This window comes from Macaca nemestrina, chromosome 4 (genome assembly GCF_043159975.1).
Source record: "Macaca nemestrina isolate mMacNem1 chromosome 4, mMacNem.hap1, whole genome shotgun sequence".
Classification (NCBI taxonomy): Eukaryota; Metazoa; Chordata; class Mammalia; order Primates; family Cercopithecidae; genus Macaca; species Macaca nemestrina.
The window spans coordinates 69,435,749-69,448,748 of record NC_092128.1 but is presented as its reverse complement, the minus strand read 5'-3'; the positions used below and the strand labels follow the sequence as shown (position 1 = coordinate 69,448,748).

Sequence of the window (13,000 nt, the reverse complement as noted above, 5' to 3'; positions counted from 1 at the left end):
AACTAATTTATACTTATTATGGTATCAGGGGGCTATCTGCATGAACTCTGGTTCCTATTTGTCACTCAGGTCTAATGGAGTTTTGGACTTGTGGCTGTGTTCTAAAAGGTTGACTTGGTTGTTATTGTAATAAAAAAGGTTGGATTGCAGTGAATGTGAGATTACATAGATTTGGCATGTAAACTGATTTTGACCATAGATAGGTGTTCAGATTCTGCTATGAGCTCTTTGATATGTATCTCCAGGGAGGGGAATGTTCATTTATTTAATGCATCAATCAATATTGTTAGAACATAATCATTGGTACATTACTATATTAACACCTCTAAGAGCTATAAAATTTAATTAGAAAAGAGTCTTTCCTGAAGTAGCTTATAGTCAAACATGATTGTTATAGGCAAGGGTGATCTGGGTGTCAGAGAAAAAATAGCAGAACAAAAAGTGCGTGTATGTCCTGAATGCCTCACATGGTTATTGTGATCTTCTTAGAGTGCTTTTTTGGATGGGATGAAGAAATTGAAGTATGTTAGCATTCTGACATGAATTTACAAGCAGCATTTTAGCATCTAAAATATCGTTACTAGTGACCAAGACAACCTTAATTTCTCAGATTGGTAGTTATCTATTCACTGTTTTGGCTCTTTGTTGTGAAGGAAGTGAGTGCTAGACATCTCCAGTCAGATATCTGGAACTGGATCTCCTGCCAGTTTTACCACCCAGGAAATGCCTTTCTGAAGAATCTAGAACCATCTTTTTGAAGTGTTAATATCAAATAAGACAGCACCTCATCTTCCAGTCTCTGTGGTTCTGCACAGGCCTAATTTAGATGGGCACCGATTAGCAAACAGAGGTAGCCTAATCACAGAGAAAAACATTTGTGAATTGTGGAATAATAGGAATAACCCAATGTGCTGGACACATCTCACTGATCAACTTTCCCCTTAATGTCCTTCAGCGCTTTTCTGCTAGCTCACCTTAAAAACTTTCCTTTTGTTTCAGCAGAGTTGAGTTCAGTCTCTCTCCCCTATTGCAACAGACCGAGTAAAGTCTTCCTTCATGCTTAACTGTAGAAAAAATTGTTTATATTTGAGGCACACAATATGTTTGATAAACATATAGTAAAATTATTACTATAGTCAAGCCAAGTAGCATATTCATCTCCTCACACAGTTGTACTTGTGATATCTCCAAAAATATGGAGATAACCAAAATATATACAATACATATACTTAAAAAAAATTTTTGAGACAGTCCTACTCTGTCATTCAGGCTGGAGTGTAGTGACTCAATTATGGCTCGCTGCCACCTTGGCCTCCTGGGCTTTAGGAAGCCTCCCACCTCAGCCTCCTGAGTAGCTGAGACCACAGGCACATGCCACCATGTCTGGCTAATTTTTTTTTTTTTTTTTGATAGAGATGGGATTTTGTCATGTTACCCAGGCTGATCTTGAGCTCCTGAGCTCGAGCAATCAGCCTGCATCAGCCTCCCAGAGTGCTAGGATTACAGGCATGAGACACAGTGACCGCCCTCGTTAATATTAACTATAGTCATATTGTACACTAGATCTCTAGATTTATTCATAACTGCAACTTGGCACCCTTTGACAAACATCTTCCCATTTGCCTTGAAGTGATTGTCTCCCCTGCAGGAACACCAAACTGAACAACTATCCACACATGAAAGTACCTTCATAAAAATCAAAGTCAGGTGAGCAATTACAGTAGCTGAGTTTAACATCATATCAAGGAAAGAGGCACTGAAGAAGGTAGGAAAGACAGTCTTGAATTGCCAACACCATTCCTTCCCCAACCCCTAGCAGTGCTGTGTGGTATGAGGGGAGAGAATCTGTGTGCTTGGGGAAGGAAAGAGAAGTGATTATGGGACTTTAAATTGGAACTCAGTGTTGCCCTGTCATAGTAGAAAAGAATAGAGAAAAATTCAGCCAGCACCCACAGAGGAAGCATTTAGACTAGCCCCAGTCAAAGGGGAATTATTTGTCCCAGCAGTTGGAAGCTGGATTCCAGCTAGCCCCACCACCATGGGCTAAAGTGCTCTGGGATTTTAAATGAACTTGAAAGGCAGTCTAGGCCACAAGGACTGCAATTCCTCGGCAAGTCCTGATGTTGTTCTGGGCTAGGAGCCAGTGAAGTTGGGGTGCATGTGACCCAGTGAGATACCAGCTGGGCTGGCAAAGGTACTGCTTGTGTCACCCATCCCCCAACCCCAGGCAGCACAGTTAGAAGCTCCAGGAGAGACTCGTTCCACGTGATGAAAAGAGAAGGTAGAGTAAAGAGAACTTTGATGGCCGGGTGCAGTGGCTCACGCCTGTAATCCCAGCACTCTGGGAGGCCAAGGTAGGTGGATCACCTGAGGTCAGCAGTTCATGACCTGCCTGGCCAACATGGTGAGACCCTGTCTCTACTAAAAAATACAGAAAATTTGCTGGGCGTGGTGGTGGGCACCTCACCAAATGAACTAACAAAGGCACCGGTAACCAATCTTGGAGTGAACAGAGATATATGGCATTTCGACAAATAATTCAAAATAGCTGTTTTAAGGAATCTAAATAAAATTCAAGATAACACAGAGAAGGAATTCAGAATTCTATCAGATAAATTTATCAAAAAGATTGAAATAAGTTTTAGAAATCTAAGCAGAAATTCTGGTTGAAAAATTCGATTGACAAACTGAAGAATGCATCCGAGTCTCTCAAAAACAGAATGAAACAAGCAGAAGAAAGAATGAAGAAAGCGCTTTAAGACAGGCTATTTGAAAATACATAGAGAAGATAAAAAAGAATAAAAAGGAACAAAACGTGCCTAAAAGATCTAGAAAATAGTCCCAAAAGGGCAAATCTAAGAGGCATTGGCCTTAAATAGAAGGTAGAGAGAGAGAAGTTGGGTTAGAAAGTTTATTCAAAGAGATAACAGAGAACTTCCCAAACCTAGGGTGAGGACTCAATAGTCAAGTACAGGAAGGTTGTAGAACATCAATCAGATTTAACATAAAGAAGATTATCTCAAGACATTTAACAATCAAATCCCAAAGGTCCAGGATAAAGAAAGGATCCTAAAAGCATTAAGAGAAAAAAAATTGAAACATAAAGGAGCTCCAATACGTCCAGTAGCAAACTTCTCAGTCAAAACCTTACAGGCCAGGAGACAGTAGCATGACATATATAAAGTGCTGGAAGAAAAAAACAAAAAACAAAAAACTGTTATCCTAGTATAGTATATGCAGTGAAAATATTCTTCAGACATGAATGAAAAAATAAAGACTTTCCCAGATAAACAAAAGCTAAGGGATTTCGTCAACACCAGACCTGTCTTATAGGAAATGCTAAAGAGAGTTCTTCGGCCGGGCGCGGTGGCTCAAGCCTGTAATCCCAGCACTTTGGGAGGCCGAGACGGGCGGATCACGAGGTCAGGAGATCGAGAGACCATCCCGGCTAACACGGTGAAACCCCATCTCTACTAAAAAATACAAAAAAAACTAGCCGGGAGAGGTGGCGGGCGCCTGTAGTCCCAGCTACTCAGGAGGCTGAGGCAGGAGAATGGCGTAAACCCGGGAGGTGGAGCTTGCAGTGAGCTGAGATCCGGCCACTGCACCCCAGCCTGGGCGACAGAGCAAGACTCCGTCTCAAAAAAAAAAAAAAAAAGAGAGTTCTTCAATCTGTAAGAAAAGGACATTAATGAGCAATGAGAAATCATCTGAAGGTACAAAACTCACTGGTAATATAAGTACACAGACAAATACAGAATACTATGACACTCTAATTGTTGTGTGTAAACTACTCATATCTCTAGTAGGAAGACCAAAAGATAAACCTATCAGGTCAGTGCAAGTGTGCACTTGAATGCTGCTGCATTACCACTGTGAGTGTGGATCCTGTACCACCATACCAACAAAGTGCTTTGGCCAGCAACCCTCATCAAAATGTTTTTGCCATCAGATTGGGACCACCTTGGCCCCTACAGCAAGTAAGTGATTAACCTTAAGGGGCCAGAGGACAAAGCCGTGGGCATGATACCAGTCCCTCAGGGTTAGAGCACACAGCCCAGGAGAGCTAAGCTAAGCCTTGGCCCACTGAAATCATTCAGAAACAAAGCCAGTCAACTGAATTCAACTTATACCAAATTCAAACCCTCAAGGGCATTGGGGGATATGAAAGCAACACTTCCCAGCAACTTCAAAGATGAAAGGAACATCTGCCTACACAGATGAGAATCAACCAAGAACTCTAGCAACTAAAGAGGCCAGAGTGTCTTCTCATCTCCAAGCTACTACTCTAGCTTCCCAGCAATGGTTCTTAACCAGGCTGAAATGACAGATGTAGAATCAGAATCTGAATAGGAACAAATACCACCAAGATTCAAGAGAAAGTAAAAACTCAAACCATTGAATCTAGGGAATCCAATAAAACAATACAAGAGCTAAAATATGAAATAGCCATTTTAACAAAGAACCAAACTGATCTGATAGGGCTGAAAAACTCACAATAAGAATGTCATAATACAATCAGAAGTTTTAACAGCAGAATAGACCAAGCTGAAGATAGAATATCAGAGTTCAAAGACCAATTGTGGAAATCAACTCAGTCAGACAAGAATAAATAAAATATAAAACTTCTGGGACATATGGGATTATGCAAAGAGACCATACTTAAAACCAATTGGCAGTCCTGAAAGGGAGAGAAAGCAAGGGATTTGAAAAACATACTTAAGGATATTGTTCACAAAAATTTCCCTAATCTGACTGGAGAGGTTGACACACAAATTCAGGAAATTTGGAGAACCCCTGTGAGATACTGTACAAGATGACCATCTATAAGGCACATAGTTATCAGATTCTCTAAGGTCAGTGTGAAAGAAAAACTATTAAAGGCATCTAGAGAGAAGTGGGTGGTCACCTATAAAGGGAACCCAATGAGGCTAACAGTGGACCTTTCAGCAGAAACCCTGCAAACCAGAGAGATTGACTGCCTATATTCAGCATTATTAAAGAAACGAAATTCCAGCCAAGAATTTAATATCCAGCCAAACTAAGCTTCATAAGTGAATGAGAAATAAGATTCTTTTCAGAAAAGCAAGTGCTAGGTAATTCATTGCCACCAGACCTACATTACAAGAGGACCTTAAGAGAGTTCCAACCATGGCAGTGTTGTTACTGGCCATGAGAAAAACACACCTAAGCACATTCAGCATTGACACTATAAAGCAACCACACAATCAAGTCTGCATAATAACCACCTAACAACACAATTACAGGATTGAATTTGCACATATTAATATTAATCTTGAATGTAAATGAGCTGAATGCCCTACTTAAAAGGCACAGAGTGGCAAGTTGAATAAAGAAGCAAGCCCCAATGATATGCTGACTTCAAGGGACTCTTCTCACATGCAGTGACACCCATAACCTCACAGTAAAGAAATGGAGAAAAATGTACAAAAAAATGGAAAAGTAAAAAGGGAGAGGTTGCTATTTTAATTTCAAATAAAACAGACATGAATCCCACAATAATAAAAAAGACAAAGAAAGGCATCACATCATGATAAAAAGCTCAACTCAAGAAGAATTAACTCTCTTAAATATATACATACCCAATGCTGGAGCACCCAGATTCATAAAATAAGTTTTCAGAGACCTATGAAGAGACTTAGAGAAGCAAAAAATGACAGTGGGAAACTTTAATATCCCACTGTCAGTATTAGACAGTTCATCAAAGCAGATAAGTAACAAAGATATTTGAGACCTAAACTCGACACTTGAACAAATGCTCTAAGAGACATCTACAGAACACTCCTTCAACAACAGAATATACATTCTTTCCATCTGCTCATGGCACATACTCCAAAATAGATCACATGATTGGCAATGGAGCAATTCTCAACAAATTTAAAAAAACAAAATCATACCACCACACTCTCTGATCACAGTGCAATAAAAATAGAAATCAATACTAAGAAGATATCTCAAAACCATACAATTACATGGAAGTTAAACAACTAGCTCCTGCATGACTTTTGGGTAAGCAATGAAATTAAGGCAGAAACTAGGAAATTCTTTGAAACTGATGAAAACAAAGATGATAAAACACCAGAATCTCTGGGACACAGCTAAAGCAGTGTTACGAAGAAAGTTTTTATCACTAAATGCTCACCTCAAAAAGTTAGATCTCAAATTAGCAAAATAACATAAAACATACAGGAACTAGAGAAACAGAAGCAAACCAACACCAAAGTTAACAGGAGAAAAAAAATAATCAAAATCAGAGCTGAACTGAATGAAATTGAGATGCAAAAACTGTACAAAACATAAGCAAAACCAGAAATTTGTTTTTTGAAAGCATAAATAAGATCGATAGACCACTAGCTAGACTAATAGAGAAAAAAGAGAGAGAAGATACAAAATAACAAAATCAGAAATAACAAAGGGGTGATTACCACTGACCTCACAGAAATACAAAAAAGCCATCATAGACTGTTATGAATACTTCTATGCACACATACTAGAAAACCTAGAAGAAACTGATAAATTTCTGGAAATATATAAATTCCCAAAATTGAAGCAAGAAGAAATTCAGACCCTGAGTGGACCAATAAAGAGTTCTGAATTTGAATTAGTTATAAAAAGCCTACGAACCAGAAAAAGCCCTGGATGAGATAGATTAGCACTTAACTCTACCAGATGTATAAAGAAGAACTGATACTAATCCTATAAAAACTTTTCAAAAATAATTGAGGATGAGGGATTCCTTTCTAACTCATTCAGTGAAGCCAGCATCATTCCTATACCAAAATGTGGCATAGACACATGAAAAGAGAAAAAAAAAATCAGGCCAATATCCTTGAGGAAAATAGATGCAAAAATCTTCAAGAAAATATTAGCCAACCAAATCTGGTAGAGTATCAAACAGCTAATCCACCAAAATAAAGTAGGCTTTATCCTTGGGGGTGCAAGGTTGGTTCAACATATGCAAATCAATAAATGTGATTCATCACATAAACAGAGCTAAAAACAGAAACCACATGATCATCTCAATTGAGGCAGAAAGCAAAAGCTGGCAGCTTTCCCCTTGAGAATCAGAACAAGAAAAGGGTGTGCACTCTGACTACTCCCAGTCAACATGGTACCACAAGTCTTAGCCAGAATCAATTAGGCAAGAGAAAGAAATAAACAGCATCCAAATAGAAAAAGAGGAAGTCACACTATCCCTGTTTGCAGACAACATGATTCTTTACATAGAAAATCCCATAGTCTGCCCCAAATCTTCTTGATCTAATAAACAACTTCAGCAAAATTTCAGGATATAAAATCAATGTATAAACATGAGTAGCATTTCTATACACAATGTCCAAGCTGAGAGCCAAATCAAGACTGCAATGCCATTCACAATAGCCACACAGAAAAAGTAAAATACCTAGGAATAAAGCTAACCAGGGAGGTGAAATCTCTACAAGGAGAATTACAAAACAATGCTGAAAGAAATCAGAAATGACACAAACAAAGATTGAAAGAGTCCATATAATTAAAATGGCCATATTGCCAAAAGCTATTCTTATCAAACTACCAATGACATTCTTCTTAGAATTAGAAAAAGCTATTCTAAAATTCATATGAAATTAAAAAAGCACGGATAGCCAAAGCAATCCTAAGCAAAAAGAACAAAGCTGGAACCATCACACTGCCCAACGTCAAACTATACAAAGCTATATTAACCAAAACAGCATGGTACTGGTACAAAAACAGACATATTGACCAATGGAACCAGTTAGAAAACCCAGAAATAAAGCTAGACACCTACAAATATGTGATCTTCAACAAAGTCTACTAAAATAAGCAATGACAGAAGGATGCTCTATTTAATAAATGGTGCTTGGACAGCAGGCTAGACATATGCTGAAGATTAAAACTGGAACCCTTCCTTTCACCATACACAAAAATCAACTCAAGATGGATTAAAGATTTAAGTGCAAAACCCAAAACTATAAAAACTCTAGAAGAAAACTTAGAAAGTACCATTCTGGACCTAGGCCTTGGCAAAGATTTTATGATGAAGACTCCAAATGCAATTGCAACAAAAACAAAAATTAACAAATGGGACTTAGTTGAACTAAAGAGATTCTGCACAGCAAAAGAAACTATCAACACAGTAAACAGACAACCTACTAAATGGGATAAAATATTCACAAATAAATATACAGGAATTAACCAAAGAAGTGAAAGATCTCTACAATGAAGACTGTGAAACACTGATGAAGGACACTGAAGAGTACACACCATAAAATGGAAAGACATTCCACGTACAAGGATTGGAAAAATCAATATTGTTAAAATGTTCATACTACTCAAAGTAATCTACAGATTCAATGCAATCTCTATCAAAATACCAATGACATTCTTTCCAGAAATAAAAAAATCAATCCTAAAACTTATATAAAACCACAAAAGACCCAGAATAGTCAGAGCCATCTTGAGCAAAAAGAACAAAATTAGAGGAATTACATTACTTGATTTCTAATTATACTACAAAGCTATAGTAACCAAAACAGCATGGTACTGGAATAAAAACAGACACCTAGACCAAGGGAAGAGAACAGAGAACCCAGACAGATCCATACACACCTATGGTGAACTCATTTTCAGCAAAGGTGCCAAGAACATACATTGGGAAAAAGACAATCTTTTTAATAAACGATGCTGGGAAAACTGGATATTCACATGTAGAATAATGAAACTAGACCCCTATTTCTCACCATATTCAAACATCAAATCAAAATGGAGTAAAGACTTAAATCTAACACCTGAAACCATGAAACTATTAAAAAAGTACATTGGATAAACTCTCAAGGATGTTGGTCTGGGCAAAAATTTCTTGAGTAATACCTTACAAGCACAGGCAACCAAGCTAAATGGACAAATGGGATCACATCAAGTTAAAAAGCTTCTGCACAGTAAAGGAAATGGCCAACAAAGTGAAGAGACACCATACAGATTGGGTGAAAATATTTGCAAACTATTCATCTGACAAGAGATTAACACCAGTATATATAAGGATCTCAAACAAGTTAATAGAAAAAAGTCTAATATTCTGATGAAAAATGGGCAAAAGATCTGAATAGACATTTCTCAAAAGAGACATACAAATGGTAAACAGTCCTATTAAAATGTGCTCAACATCACTGATCATGAGAGAAATGCAAATCAAAACTACAATGAGATATTATGTCATCCCAGTGAAAATGACTTTTATCCAAAAGATGGATAACAATGATTGCTGGTAAGACTATGGAGGAAAGGAAACCCTTGTACAATGTTGGTGGGAATATAAATTAAAAATAACCCCTATGGAGAACAGTTTGCAGAGTCCTCAAAAAATTAAAATTAGAGCTCCATGTAATCAAGCAATGTCACTGCTAGGTGTATACCCAAAAGAGAGAAATCAGTATATTGAGTTGATATCTGCACTCCTATGTTTATTGCAACACTATTCACAATAGTCATATACAAAATGGAGTACTATTTAGCTATACAAAAGGATGAAATCCTGTCATGTGCAACCATGCAGATGGAACTGGAAGACCTTAGGTTAAGTGAAATAAGTCAGGCACAGAAAGACAAATTTTGCATGCTCTCCCTTATTTGTGGGAGCTAAAAATTAAAGCAATTGACTTCATGGATATGGAGACTAGAATGATGGTTACCAGAGGTTGGCATGAGTACTGGGGATTGGGAGGAGTGGGAATGGTTAATGGAAACAAACATATAATTAAATAGAATGAATAAGATCTAATATTTGATAGCACAACAAGGTGACTACAGTCAATGATTATTTATAGCACATTTAAAAATAACTAAAGGAGTATAATTGAATTATTTACTTATTTATTTATTTTTTGAGATAGGGTTTCACTCTTGTTGCCCAGGCTGGAATGCAATGGCCTGATCTCGGCTCACCACAACCTCTGCCTCCTGGGTTCAAGCGATTCTCCTGCCTCAGCCTCCCAAGTAGCTGGGATTGCAGGCATGCGCCACCATGCCTGGCTAATTTTATATTTTTAGTAGGGATGGAGTTTCTCCATGTTGGTCAGACTGGTCTCAAACTCCTGATCTTAGGTGATCCACCCACCTTGGCCTCTCAAAGTGCTGGGACTTCAGGCGTGAGCCACTGCACCCAGTCAATTGGAATGTTCTTAACACAAATGATAAATGTTTGAGGCGATGGACACCCCATTTACCCTGATGTGATTATTACTCATTGTATACCTTTATGAAAATATCTCATGTACTCCATAAATGTATACACCTACTATGTACTCATAAAGGCTAAAATTTTAAAAAAAATTAAAATTGATAAAATGTGCAAGGTGAAGCAACACGTACTGATGTAGAAGATGCAGCAAGTTATCCAGAAGATCCAGCTAAGATCATTGATGAAAGTGGTTACACTGAACAATAGATTTTTCCATGGAAGAAAACTAGCCTTATATTGAAAGAAGATACCATCTAGCACTATCAATAGAGAAGTCAGTTCAATGCCTGGATTCAAGTCTTAAAGGACATGCTGTCTTTTGTTAGTGACTAATGCAGCTGCTGACAAAGTCAAAGCTAAATGCTCTTTTATCATTTCTAAAATCCTAGAGACCCATAAGAATAATAATAAATCTATCCTGCCTGTGTTCTGGAAATTGACAAGTGTAAATGACAGCACAACTCTTTACAGAATGGTTTACTTGATATTCTAAGCCCACTATTGATACTTTGCTCAGAAAAAGATTTCTAGTCACCCAAGAGCTCTAATGGAGATGTACAAGGAGATTAATGTAATTTTCATGCTTACTAACACAATATCCATTCTGCAGCCTACGGATCAAGGAATCATTTCAACTTTCTAGTCTTATTATTTGAGATATACGTTTCATAAGGCTATAGCGACTATAGAAAGTGATTTTTCTGAGGGGTCTGAACAAAGTAAATTGAAAATTTTCAGGAAAGGATTCATTATTCTAGCTGCCATTAAGAACATTCATGATTTTTGGGAGGAGGTCAAAATATCAACATTAGCAGGAGTTTGGAATAAGTTGATTCCAGCACTCACGGATTATGTGGAAGGGTTCAAGACCTCCATGGAGGAAATAACTGCAGTTGTACTAGAAATAGTAAAAAATTAGAAATGGAAGTGGAGCCTGAAGATGTGACATAACTGCTGCAGTCACGTGATAAAACGTGAATGGATGAGGTGTTTGCTTCTGTGGGTGAGCAGTGTTTTTTTTGAGATAGAATCTACTCTTGGTGAAGATGCTGTGAACATTGTTGAAATGATGATGAATGTAGAATATTACATAAACTTAGTTGATAAATGAGCATCAGGGTTTGAGAGGATTGGCTCTAGTTTTGAAAGTTCTACAGTGGGTAAAACGCTGTCAAACAGCAGCACAACAGAAATCTGTTGTGAAGGAAGAGTCTGTCAATGCGGCCAGATTCATTGTTGTATTATTTTCAGAAATTACCATAGCTACCCCTACCTTCAGTGACCACCACCCTGATCAGTCAGCAGCCATCAGCATTGAAGTCAGACCCTCCACTAGCAAAAAGATTACAACTTGTTGAAGGCTCAGATGAGTGTTAGTATTTTTTATTAAAGTATTTTTGATTAAAAAAAGAATGAATACCATTTAATAATTAAGTTAAACAGAGATACTTGGTCCATAGAGAAGAAAATGTAAGCCGATGGAACAAGACCAAAATCATTAATGTTTTGAGTCTCTTTCTTATCCCCACCTTTACCTTTAAAGTTGGTTCTGGCTCTGTCCATGGAATTTCTTTTCCTCTTCCACTCCTGAAGGATATTTGAGTGTTTTCAGAGCAGGCTTTGGGAGCTTTTGTGATGTAGAGCCTCAGGGAAAAGAAAGGAGTCATAAGGTCAAAGGATGGGATAAGGCTGGGGAGGAATTTGGGGTGGAGTTTGGATAGAAGAAATAAAAATAGTTTTGCACGTAAGGTGATTGGATAGATTTCATAGAGATATGAAGAAGTATTTTTCTCTGTGCAATATTAAAAATGTTATGATCATGACTTTTTATACAGTTTTCCACTAAGTTTTGCATTTTCCTCTGCTTTTTCATTGAGGGGTCAAATGATTTTTTTATCTTTTTATTAAGAAGTTCCAAACCTTTAATAAACTCAATTCAAAAACTGAAATTTAGCTTCTTCCTCCAGGATCACCTCATAGAGACCTCTGAATTCATTTTCCAATATTTTATTCTTAATGAAAGAAGTCTTTTGAATGTATACAGGTGTAGATTTTTCATCAGATATCATTCTTATGCATGCATAAAATATGAAATTATAAGTATAATAAACTAGTTAATGCAGTATTCTTTTATTAGTCTTAGGGCCTCTGTATATTTCTGAAGATTTTGAGGATCCCAAAGAACTTTTGTTTATGTGGGTCATAGCTGTCATTATTTATTGTATTAAAAATTGCAGCTTGAAATAATTTAAAAATATATAATAATTCACTTTAAAATTATAATACTAAAACCATAACTTATTAAGATAACAGTTGTTAGGAAAACTTAACTATATTTTCCAAAATAAATGTAGTTCTTAGAGTGGGATTGTTTCACGTTTGTGTAAATTTCTTAAATGTCTGTCTTAAGACACTGCATTCTTATGTCTGCTTCTGTATCTATCTGCTTCCATATATTGCTTTGGTAAAAGTATATGGAGCCTCACTCTGTCACCCAGGCTGGAGGGCAATGCCTTGATCTTGGCTCACTGCAATCTCCACCTCCCCGGTTCAAGTGATTCTCCTGCCTCAGCCTCCCATGTAGCTGGAATTACAGGCACCCACTACCATGCCTGGCTAATTTTTGTATTTTTAGTAGAGACAGGGTTTCATCAGGTTGGCCAGGCTGGTCTTGAACTCCTGACCTCAGGTGATCCACTTGCCTTGGCCTCCCAAAGTGCTGGGATTATAGGTGTGAGCCACCGT

At 37.5% G+C, this 13,000-nt stretch overlaps 2 long non-coding RNA genes across 2 annotated transcripts in view; one reads left to right on the top strand and one right to left on the bottom strand.

The window, feature by feature from the left end:
- LOC105475466 (uncharacterized) overlaps positions 1 to 13,000 on the top strand; it is a 431,412-nt gene that overhangs the window by 385,558 nt on the left and 32,854 nt on the right. The gene's annotated exons all lie outside the window — the stretch shown is intronic.
- The window catches only part of LOC139362788 (uncharacterized), a 42,132-nt gene that overhangs the window by 7,801 nt on the left and 21,331 nt on the right, over positions 1 to 13,000 (bottom strand). Inside the window, exons 2-3 of the long non-coding RNA XR_011622118.1 lie at positions 11,791 to 11,899; positions 975 to 1,064 (exon numbers count right to left, since the gene is read on the bottom strand). This is a non-coding gene — a long non-coding RNA (uncharacterized lncRNA). The remainder of the gene's footprint in view (positions 1 to 974; positions 1,065 to 11,790; positions 11,900 to 13,000) is intronic.